Raw genomic sequence first — 12,756 nt, forward strand, 5'->3', positions numbered from 1 at the left:
CCTGTCAAATGTCTTTTCGATGTGAGGGCAGATCCGAAGAGAACACCAGGATATCGTCCAGGTACACTACCACGCATGAATATAGAAGATCTCGGAAGATGTCATTCACCAGTTCCTGGAAGACTGCTGGTGCATTGCAGAGTCCAAAGGGCATCACACGATACTCGTAGTGGCCATCCCGATTGTTGAATGCCGTCTTCCACTCGTCACCTTGGCGAATCCGGATCAGATTGTATGTGCCACGGAGATCGAGCTTAGTAAAGACCTTGGTGACCTTGAGGCGATCAAACAACTCGGAGATAAGAGGCAGAGGATACTTGTTTTTGATGGTAATCTGATTTAGACCCCTATAGTTGATACAAGGGCGAAGAGAGCCATCCTTCTTCTTGATGAAAAAGAATTCTGCTCCAGCTGGAGAGGTGGATTTCTGAATAAATCCCCTAGCAAGATTCTCCTTGATGTATTCGGACATGGCACGGGTCTCGGCCAACGACAGGGGGTAAATTTGACCTCGGGGTGGCGAGGCACCAGGAATGACATCGATAGGACAGTCATACGGCCTATGAGGAGGAAGTGTCTCAGTCTCCTTCTTGTTGAAGACGTCAGCGTATGACCAGTAGGGTGCTGGCAAGCCAGGCAAATTAGCTTGAGTGGACGGAGGTTGGGCAGGACGGACAGGAACCAAGCAGGTCTTGTGGCACTCCTGGCCCTAGCGGAGTACCTCTCCCGACCTCCAATTAAAAACTGGCTCATGTCTCTGAAGCCAAGGCAGTCCCAGCAGCAAAGGATGAGAGAGGCCGGACAGCACGTAGAGGGAGATCTTCTCTGTGTGTAGCATACCAATCTGGAGAACTACGGGCTCGGTGACAAACATGATGGACTCAGAAAGGAGCCTCCCATCCACAGAAGAAACCGCCAACGGATCCGAAAGACATTAAATGGGTATCTGATACTGCTCCACAATGGCCTGTTGAATAAGATTCCCAGCGGCACCGGAATCCAGATAGGCAATCTCGAAAAATCGATACAGAGAGTCAGGGATGGAGAGGAAGGATTTTTGCCCAGGACACTGGGCACTGGAGTTTCCCAGTCATTCTGGACAAGAACAGATTAGATGCTCTGAACTGCCAAAGTAGAAGCATCTTCCCTCGGCTCTGCGGGCCTCCTGGCGAGACTTGACCTTCTTTACCTGGTCTACCTGCATAGATTCAGGGATGGATGCTGAGGCAGGGGCTTGTGGAGAGACTGGCCTTTGGAAGGTTGGTGCAAGGTGCGAAGATTTCCTTTCACGGATCACTTTCTTAGAATGTTCCTGGAACCTGATGTCGATCCGTGTGGCCAAAGACACCAGGTCGTCCAGAGAGGTGGGTATGTCACGACCGGCTAGTTCATCCTTGATTCGCCCTGAAAGACCCTCTCAAAAGGTAGACACCAGAGCCTCATTGTTCCAGGCAAGTTCGGATGCGAGGGTGTGGAAGCGCAAAGCGTACTGGCCCACCTTGAGGTTCCATTGGCATAGACGAAGAAGAGAGGAGGCAGTCGAGGACGTGCGGCCGGGCTCATCGAAAACCCTCCGGAAGGCCACAAGGAAAGCCTGGAGGTTGGACACCAGAGGATCCCCTCTCTCCCATAGGGGATTGAGACACGCCAACGCCTCCCTGGTGAGGTGAGACATGATGAATGCCACTTTAGCCAGGTCGGAGGTGAACTGATGAGCCAGGAGCTCAAAGTGCAGCGTGCACTGGTTGATGAAGCCCCGACATAGAGCGGGATCCCCGCCAAAGCGTGGAAGGGCAGATAGTTGGAGTCCAATGCTGGATGCCACTCCGCCACTGGGTAGAGGTGCCGCCGGATCAGATACCGCTTGGTTAGAGGCAGACACAGCAGGGACGGACAGTGCATCCAAGCAGGAGTTTACAGTCCGCAGATAAGACAGGATTGTAACCTGCTGAGATCTCTGGTGGGAGACCTCTTAATACAGGTCAGAGAGCGATGGAGCCTGGGAGCCTCCAGATTCCATGGCCTGCGCAAACTGTTATGGGTCCGGATGGTGGAACCACTGTGCCGTGGTGCAAGGAGGGACCAGAGGGGAGTAACCAAGAGCCTACCCGGACCGACCCTGGCTATACGGCGGCTTAGTCGACTCCGTGAGCCAAGGAGTGACCGGGAAGGTGGTCCAGGTGCCACTCTGGGACCGACCTTGAGGGAGCAGGCGACTCCCATGGGACTGGCAGCCGAAGCAGACAGGCACGGCAGATGGTCTGGCAGATGAGCATGGCTGGTAGGCAGGCAGGTAGTGCAGGAAGACGGACAGGCTCGGCTGATAGACAAGCAGGTGGACACGGCTGACAGACAGGCTCGTGGGCACGGCTGATAGACAGGCTGACGGGCACGGCTGATTGACAGGCTGGCGGATACGGCTGATAGACAGGCTGGCGGGCAAGCACTGGGACCTGAGGGCTGGAGAGAGTGTTTAGAAAACAAACTACAACATTGCGCAGGCACCTCCATTTTGGAGGAGGTGCCTTATATAGCAGATGTCCTCCGTCCATTGGCCGGGGACATTTTAGGATGGCGCGCGCTGCCCCTTTAAGAAACAGGGAGCGCGTGCGCATTCCCTAAGACCAGTGCCCGGGGATCTGCATGCGGCGCGCGCACCCCGGGCAGACACGGCATGGGAGCAGGAGGAAGGAGCAGGAGATGCCGGACCAGGGCCGCGGCGGTAAGGGGAGCGGCATCTCTGCCGGGCAGGAGGCAGAGACGCCGACGCTACAGATACAGCCTATATCAGAGTCATCTTTGGAGAACGCATGACACTCTTCTCTCAACATCTGTTTTGCTACTGCTAGATCTTCAGCACACAAGTGTTCCAGGGGTTCTGGGGGATCCCAGGACCCCGAGGTGGGTTGCGCAATTTCCCCCCTTTGGGCAACTCCTGTTCCTTGGTGGGGAGAATGAATTCACTGTAGACCCCTGGGCTAGTCTCACACTGGCTGTATTTACCGTTTTAACGGTTTTGATGTGACCTAAACACAGTCTTTGGATACAGTCTAATTTCATGTTTCGTAGTATTCATCACCGGTACTGTCACTCGAGCAAACCCACCAGTAGGAATCGTAAGCACAGTCTCACCTTGAACTTGGCCTTCCGGAAGTTCTGAGGAGTCTTTTGGCACGAACAGTCTTTTCTGGACTTTTCTTCCCGGTTCTACCCGGACTCCAAACCTCACCCCCACCATTTGGTTTGCAGGGATGATGGTTGGGCGCAAGCCTACCTTGACTTTTTTTTAGGTCCATTGTATTCTGTGCTTTCTTTACTCTATGATTCACGTTTTCCGCCACGGCGTTAGGTATGGCGAGCGATGTGGCGATTGCATCCACCACCAACGCCCTTGTCTTGTGTTTCGTGATGACCTCACTGATTACATAATAACCCAGGATAGGATCCTCTGCCACGTTCTGATCACTGGTCACGAGAAAATGTACCAAAAGCTTGATGGTGTTGCTGTTCTTCGTGGCCCTGAGTTGGAAAGTCACTTCCACCCAGCCTATGAAGGGGATTTTGGTCTGGTTGGCGGCTTTGCCATGGAGTTCCACTGGTCCCAAGAGTTCTTTTAGTGACCAAAGGCAAGTGTGTAGCAGGTAGCGCCTTCTCCATTCTTCATTTAAAAGGCTCGCTTGGGCTCCTGTGTCCCACAGTACTTTTACTAGGAGTCCATCTAGCTGGCACTGTATAAAGCACCTTTCACCGATTAGGCTGATGAGGATATCTTTACTGACTGAGGAATCCTCCTCTCAGTACATAGTTTGACCTCCGCACTGGGCATTAAGTAACTGATGCCCCTGTCTCCCTTGCAGCTGTTGTAGACGGGAACACACTTGAGGATAGTACTGACGCAGCCGTTTTACCTCATGCGCCGTTCTGGGGTTTGGTGAGATTTGGATTTGCTTCTTGGGCCTCCTCCGTGTCGCGGTTACCAGTCGCCCCGCACTGGTAACCTCCTGTCTTTTAACCCAAACAACTGTGTCCATTGGCATTCCTTGGCATAATGTCCTTCCTCACCACATCTTAGACAGTGGACACACACCGTACTCTGATTTGATGAACGGCACGCTTCACAAGCCCGGTAGCTTCTGTTTTGGAACCCACTCCTGGGTCTAAGGGAAACCGGTTCTGGCCTGAAACGAATCAACTTTTTCACCTCCATAAACTCGGCTCGCAGATCTCCTATTACTTCCTCCCAGTAAGCGCTGGCAGGCTTCTCTTTTGTTGGTGATTTAAGGTTCCCTCTTGGAGGTGGCACTGGAGGGTCTCTATGATGATCTTCGGACTGGCCACCGGGGGTCTCCAACTTCAGCTGACTCATTTTGGTGATTTTAGGAGCAGAGCCTTTCTTTAACTTCTGTTCACTCTCTGACTCCAAACTAACAGCCTCATTCATTTTTTCTATTAGGACTTCATCCAAAATGCCAGGATCTTCTAGGTACTGTTTCAGCTGCAACTTGATATCTTTGCTGATTAATCCTGTTCCCAATGATCTCAAGGACTTCTTCTGGACTAGTCCAGCATCAAACTTCTCTTCCGCTCCTACATCTCTGGATGCAAACAGTCTATCCTTCAGTTGAATTGCTCTGAACAAGAAATTTTGGGGTGATTCATTATTTTTTTGCGAGAGGTTAATAAGTCGGTGGAACAATTCTGAAGTACTCTCTTCTTTATAGTGCCCTTTTAAAATCATCTTCAGCTGTTGCAAGGTCAATTGACTTTTCATTTCTAACATACTACGGAGGTTCAGTCCTGGGCTGATCACTTTCACCACCCCCTCAACAATCTCATCTGGCTGGTAGCCTTTCTGTAAGCCTGCATCGATCTGGTGCAACAAGTTCCTATAAGACAGTCTCTTCCTTATGGTGATTTGTAGTGTTAGAGAGGACTGTCTCCCTGATTTATCTAACCCGAGCAGGTTAAAGGTCCTGTCTGAGTCTATCACCCGTTCAGAGGTTTTGGTCGGTTCCTGCAGGGCTGTTAGGGCTTTGAATTGTTCTTTCAAATCCTGTAGTTCAGTCTGTAGACGGAGATTCCCGCTTTTGGTAATTGGTGCCGCCCCTCCATCCTCCAACTTCAACCTAGTTAGAACCTGTGTTAGTTCCTGGAGGAATGTCCCCATGACGTCTTCAGCTTCTTTCTCCCCCAGCTCATCCATTTTTGCATGAATGGCAGCTAACAGTTGCCTGCGATTGTGTGCTTTGGAAATCTGTTCTACTGACATCTTTATATGTTTTGCTACCGTTCTCAATTCTTCACAGGTTAACTGAAGAAGCAGCTCACTAATTCTGTCCATTTGTATTTCCACATCCATTGCTGCTAGTGAGTTTTTCTTTAGGGCTGGTCCCCTTTAACTGGTGTAGCAGAGTTGAGTTGAGGTGCTGTGCTGCTGTGTTTTTCCAGACACTTTTCCTCTTCTCCCTCTACGCACTAATTCCCGCTCAGGATTCCCCATATGGGCCACCAATGTTACACGCAAGCCGCTAGGTTCACATAGGGGCGAGACAGGTTACATGAATTCTTGGGAATCCTGGGGGAACCGTTACTCAGGGCAACCATAGACCATGTGCTGCAGCTTCTCTTAGGCACACAGGGGTATTGACCCTCAGGCACAGACACGTTTCACTTGCTGACCAGACACACTTGACAAGAGTCCTCATAAACGATAGAACAGTAGCATTTAATAAGAAGCCACACAGCCAGTGCAAGTTAAGTCTTATGAGCAATAGGTGCCAGTGACAAACAGTACAGTTTCCTTAGCAGCACAGCAGTTCTCAGTCTTCCCAGTAGTATATGACAGCACAGTTCCAGTGCAAAGGCACATTAATGAACACAGCATTCTTTACTGCACAGTGAGATGGAGGAGGGGGGGGGGGTTTGCTTAGGGAGATGATCCCTGTGACACCATTTCTTCCAGTCCTTATCTTTCTGCCTGACAATACTCTGCACTGTTAGGTGATAAGGCAACCGCGGACCTCCTCTCTCGTCGTTTTTGGTGGCCGGGGTTGCATCGGGATGTGATTGAACACGTAGCTGCTTGTAGTATTTGCGCGCGTTCTAAGGTTTCGCATACCCGTCCGTCTGGTACTCTTCTTCCGCTACCTATCCCTAGTAGGCCATGGACACACTTGTCCATGGATTTTATTACTGACTTGCCGGTTTCTGCAGGCAAAACGGTGGTTTTGGTGGTAATAGATAGGTTCAGTAAAATGGTTAATTTCGTTGCATTGCACTTCCAAATGCCAAGACACATGCTCAGGTGTTCAAAAATGAAATCGTGAAGCTTCATGGGGTTCCCTCCGATGTGGTGTTAGATCGGGGGACCCAGTTTGCTTCCAAGTTCAGGAAGGCATTCTGTTCTCGACTGGGGGTGCAGCTGTCCTTTTCCTCTGCCTTCCACCCTCAGTCGAATGGACAGACTGAGCGTGTCAATCAGAATTTGGAGACATACCTCAGGTGTTTCATTTCCAAAAATCAGGAGGATTGGGCATCCTACCTACTGCTGGCAGAATTTGCCATTAATAATCATTGTCAAGAATCCACTGGCACGTCACCGTTCTTCGGTGCATAAGTTATCATCCACAGTTTGGTACCTTTAGTGGGGGAGGAGCTTCAGAAGTTCCTGAGGAGGAACGGTTTGCTTCGTCGCTCTCCTCGGTATGGCAGGGTGTTCTGAGTAATTTAAAGATCACGGGAGACAAGTATAAACGTATGACTGACAGAAAACGCTTGCAAGGTCCAGACCTGTATGTGAATGACTTTGTGTGGTTGTCTACCAGGAATATAGGATTGAAAGTTCCTTCTTGGAAGCTGGGACCTAGGTTTAGTGGTCCCTATAAAATAACCGCCGTCATTAAACCAGCAGCGTTTTGTCTTGAACTTCCTCAGGCCCTTAAGGTCTTACTCAAAAAGTATGTGGAACATCTTGAGCCCTCGCCTCTACCACCGCCCCCAGTAATGGTTGATGGTAGTCTGGAGTTCCAGATTTTGAGGATTGTAGATTCTCATCTCCAACCTCGTTCTCTATAATACTTGGTGCACTGGAAAGGCTATGGTCCAGAGGAGAGGATGTGGGTTTCAGCGTCAGAGGTGAACGCTCCCAGATTGGTTCGCTCATTCCACACCTCTTTTCCTGAGAAACCCAGTCCTGAGTGTCCGGAGGCCACTCGTAGAGGGGGGGTACTGTCACGGGTGTGTCAGAGGTGGCAGACAGTCGCACTGCAGTTGGTTGCAGGAGATCTCTACATTTGCCATTACAGACATCTTCTTAGAGGCTGTCTCTAGGACCCAGTGGCTACCTCCCTCTGGCTAATTAACTCCCTGTATAAATAAATCCTAATAACCAAAATTTAACAAAATACACCAAAACAGCAAACAATAACTTAAAGGTCAAAGTTAAGATTTGCAAAAATACTTTATTTAAATATATTAAAAACGTTTAAAAATGAGTACACCACAAATGAAGAAATATATGGTGGGAACGCCTAGATGAATGTAACACATGTAGAAGGCCAACTCAATAAAATAGAACCAAGCACACATCGGGTAAACGAACATAATATACTCAAAAAAGCATACTTATGCATAATTCATATCACATAATGATGACGTAACGGATAAAAAACCTTTAATAGGCAAGGCTGGAGTGGCCAGATGATATAAACCAGTAACCAATACAGTATAAAGTGAAAAAATATATAACATAAGTAAAAAATGTAAGCACAAAAGTGAATCAAGCCCAAAAGAATGGGAGTATATTATATTATATTATAGTATATTATATTATAAGTGATCACTCCATACATGCCAAGTATACAAAGGAACAGCCTAAATAGTAATTAGTACATCATAATAAGTACGATACAACAAAGTCACCCGTATTACAGACATCTTCTTAGAGGCTGTCTCTAGGACCCAGCGGCTACCTCCCTCTGGCTAATTAACTCCCTGGCTTGGGTGTATAAATACCTGGTGTGTTCTAGAGGGAGGTGCCGGCGGATGTTCAGTATTCCTTGTGAAGGCTTAGCAAGAGCAGTACCTTTTCCTCTTTGGAGCTTGAGGACATGTTTGTGCATTTGCCTGGAGTCATCTAAAGCTAAGCACTTTTCCCCTGTTTGTCCCTCCTTGTTGTCTATAGTGTTTAGTGGAGATCGACTAGTGCTCATCTCCTCCACTTTCCCCCCTTTCCCTAGAGTCTTGGCTCCTTTTCTCTCTTCCCTTTGTGTTGCACTAAGTCTTTCCCACACCTTGCGTGACATTTGGCCACATATCTCACAACTCTAATCCCGGCAGGCCAGCAGAAGGGTGAGACTCTGTAGCTTGCACCGTGTGTTTGCTGGGACTGTTCTATATGCTGGTGATTGCTGGTGGTTCAATAAATTATTGCCACACTGTTTACCATCACCCTGTGTTGTCTGAGTAGTGTTCTGCCCATGGAAGACCCCGTGTCTTCACATATTGGTGGCAACAGTGGAATACTACTCAGCCTGGCGGATACGAGGGAACTGCAGGGGACTGGTATTCGCATACACCGTCCAAGGGTTCCACAGCCATGGAGGCAAATAGACAGATCCAGCAGACCATAGGTGAGGCATACACAGCAGGTTTCGGATGACACTATGTCCAATCCCACCAGCTCTGCCTTGGGAAGAGGACCGGAGTGGATGTGTAGCCACAACAAGAAACGACAACTACAGGAGCTGTGCCAGCTTCGACAGATTGAATTCCGGGCCACCGACACTCGGTCAGATTTGATCAAGGAATTGGTCCATTGGGATGCCCAGAACGTTGTGAAGGATGATGAAAACTCCGCTGAGATGGACCGAGAGGAATTAAAACTGTGTTCTTCTTTGGTTGCTCAACACAGACTATTGTTCGTATAAACCTGAATGCTGATCACTTGAGGTGATATTGGTAATTGATGAATGGCTGCTAATCACATCTTATATCAGCTCTTACAAAGTATCGTCTGTCAGTTTTGCAATACAGGGACTCTGAACAATGGATGTTTGCTAAGATATGTTAAATACCATTGTAGGGTGTTTGCCAGGCAACATTGGGGGTATGAGCTGGGGATATTTGAGCATTGTAAATTAATATCATGATCCATGACCCTTGACCTGTGAATGATGGCTTGAAGGGACAAATGTGAACTATAAAAAGGGGGGTCTCTGCGTTTGTACAAAAAGACACTATAGGATGACAGCCTACAGGACTACAGTCCTGGCTGGAAAGATACAGAACTGCTCCATTGACTATTGCTGAACTCTCAGAGACGATTTGAAGAATACAGGTTGGGATAATCAGGGCACCTGGCCACATATCTCATGACTCTAATCCTGGCAGACTGTTCTATATGTTGGTGATTGCTAGTGGTTCAATAAATTATTGTCACACTGTTTACCATCACCCTGTCTTGTCTGAGTAGGGTTCTGCCCACGGAGGACCCCATATCTTCCCAGACCTACTACACCCAGTGATAATAGGGCGGGACTTTAGCTTGTTCTGGGACTTATGGCAGAAGGCGGGTGCCAAGTGATACAGACAGGAGCCAGTTCAACCATGATGAATCCCCACTGCAGTCGAAGGTGGATGAGTTTCCCCTGCATGTCCTTGCTAGTGACGAGGACGAGACAGTGAACAATGAGGCCAAGATTCCTGAGTGGGTAATTTCTGGGGGGGATTTTGGGACTGCTCAAATGCGGGATCTTACTTTTAAAGGGGCATTTGACAAGATGACTATGATAAATGGGGTCGCTCAAGAGCGGAGGGCCGACACCAGGTTTCCAAATTTCGTTTTATATGAGGAGGTGCTATATCGGGTCACTAAACTGAGAGAGGAAGTGATAGAGCAGTTGTTAGTACTGGGTCCCTATAGGCGTAAAGTACTATACCTGGCCCATTCTCATGTCTTGAGTGGGCATCTGGGAGTAGACAAAACTAAAGAATGGGTCCTTCAGAGGTTTCCTGTGGCCTGGATGTCATTGAGGGATTGTTAATTACTACCGGTCCAGCCCTTCTTATCAGCTAACTGCTCCTGTATCCAACTTCCGCAGTCCTCTAGTGTCATTGCCCATTATAGAAGTGCCGTTTGACCGGATTGCCATGGACCTCATCGGGCCCCTAGTCAAGTCCTCCAGGGGTCACCAATACATCCTGGTGGTGATGGACTATGCAACATGGTACCACTGAGAACTCCTCCACCAGGAGTATAGCCTGCAAGCTAGTCAATATTTTCTCTCGGAAAGGCCTACCAAAGGAGATCCTGATGGACCAAGGAACTCCTTTTATGTCCAAAGTGATGAGGGAGTCGTGTAAGTCTCTCCAGATTACACAACTCAGGACGTCGGTGTACCATCCGCAGATGGACGGCTTGGTGGAGAGGTTCATTAAGACTTTGAAATCTATGCTTAAGAAGATTATGGAGAAGGATGGCCGAGACTGGGATTGCCTACTACCGTACCTGCTGTTCTCTATTAGGGAAGTCCCACAGGCCTCTACGGGGTTCTCACCATTCGAGCTGCTATACGGATGGCACCCTCGGGGACTTCTGGATATTTTGCAAAGAAGACCTGGGAAGCAGAGGTTACACCCCACTAAAGTGTCATTGAGCATGTGGCCCAGATACAGGAACAGATCACGAAGGTGATGTCAATTGTGAACGAGAGCCTCCTTCTAGCAAAAGAGACCCAGGCAATTGTCTGCAATTGGTCAGCGAGGCTGAGATAATTTAGCCCTGATGATCAAGTATTGGTGTTGGTCCCTAGAGTCAAAAGTAAATTTCTGGCCAAGTGACAGGGGCCATACGAGGTGATAGAAAATCTGAGTGATGTCAACTACAAGGTTCACCAGCCAGGGAGAAGAAAACCGTACCAGGTGTACCACATCAACCTGCTTAAACAGTGACACGACAGGGAACCGGTGGAAGCTACGTATCTGGAGACAAGTCCTGAAGCCAAGGTCGAGGATGTCACAGTGGCAGAGACACTGTCACCGTCCCAGGAACAACAGTGCCGAGAACTCCTTCAGAGGAACCGGGACCTGTTATCGAAGTTGTCAGGATGCATGCAGGTTGTCCAGCATGAAATAGTGACAGAACCACATATGTGGGTGAACCAAAAGCCGTATCAGATTCCCAAAGCCCGCCGCGAGGTGATCTCAAAGGAAGTGAGGAGAATGTTGAACCTGGACGTCATCGATGAATCAAAGAGCGGTTGATCCAAGCCCATTGTCCTGGTGCCAAAACCTGATGGAGAATGGCACTTGTTATGAACTTCTACAAACACTAAGGAAAGATAGGAAAACTGTCCCTACAATAGGACTAAGCTGATTCCCTACGATGCAGCGGGGGACCTGTTCCTTGTGAACAGACCCGCCTAAGTCCTAGGCTAGTCTGAACGCAGACCTATAGATATAAGGGAGGGGTCCCAAAAAGTACGCCGCAGCATATCTGGACGATATTGTGATCTTTAGCCCAGATTGGGGAATTCATCTATAGAAGGTCCAGGCGGTACTGAATGCGCTAAGGAAAGCATTGTTTACCATAAACCCAAAGAAGTGCACCATGGGGAAAGAAGAGGCGAAATACTTAGGCTATATCGTCAGAAAGGGGCGAAATCAAGCCCAAGTGAATAAGGTAGAGGGAATTCCAAATTGGTTGCAGCCGATCTTTAAGAAGCAGGTTAGGACATTTCTGGGAATTGTGGCATATTATCGGCGCTTTATCCTGAATTTCGCCATGATAGCCGCCCCCTCCGGCCCCCCGACTGATCTTCTTAAGGGCAAAAAGACGTCGATGGTCAAGTGGTCCTCTGAAGCGTAGATGGCATTCCAGGAGTTGAAGCTTGCTCTATGCACACAGCCGGTCTTGGTCGCACCTGACTTTGCTAAAGAGTTCATAGGCCAGAATTACGCTACCGAGGATGGTTTAGGAGCTGGGTTGTCCCAGGAAATAGATGGGGATGAACACCCAGTCCTATACCTGAGTAGGAAACGCTCCTCCTGTGAAAAGAACTATGCCATTGTAGAGAAAGAGTGCTTGGCCATCAAATGGGAAATTAACACTCTGAGGTACTACCTGTTAGGTCGGAAGTTCAGGCTAGTGTCAGATCATGCACCCCTGAGATGGATGACGGAAAGAAAGGGGAAAAATGACCGGGTGACTAGGTGGCTTCTAGAGCTCCAGGACTTTAGTTTTCATGTGGAGCACAGGCCTGGGGAACTACATGATAACGCAGACTCCCTGTCCAGACTTCCCTGTTTAGTGACTAAGGTGCCAAAACCCCCGGTTTTGGACAGAAGAAGGGATATGTGACAAAGTCACTGCTAAAGTGCTGGTCGAGAGATATGCATCACTGAGGTTTGTAGCCTCAGTGATATAAACCTAGGGAAAATGCTCCAGCACACTAAGTGCTGAGAGGGGTTAATGAGCCATGTTTAAGGGCTAGGTTTTTTGTGGACAGCTAATGTGTGGGTGGGAGGCTGTCCACCATATCTTCACCCCAGGGTGTGGCCTAGGATGTTAATAGTCAGCCTTTTGAGGCATTCAGTGTTTGGTGTGTCTGGAGGTGACTGCTCCAGAGAAGTGTTATGTTAAACTGTGCAGAACCCTGTTGTATTCTGAGTGGGCGGATCCCCGCAGTCATATGGACTGTGCTATATGTTATCTTTTGTTTTCCCGCTATGCCAGAAAGGCCGTATTTATCTTGTTGA

Source organism: Phyllobates terribilis, unplaced genomic scaffold (genome assembly GCF_046119375.1).
Source record: "Phyllobates terribilis strain yellow unplaced genomic scaffold, ASM4611937v1 Scaffold_1__5_contigs__length_1240528914, whole genome shotgun sequence".
NCBI lineage: Eukaryota > Metazoa > Chordata > Amphibia > Anura > Dendrobatidae > Phyllobates > Phyllobates terribilis.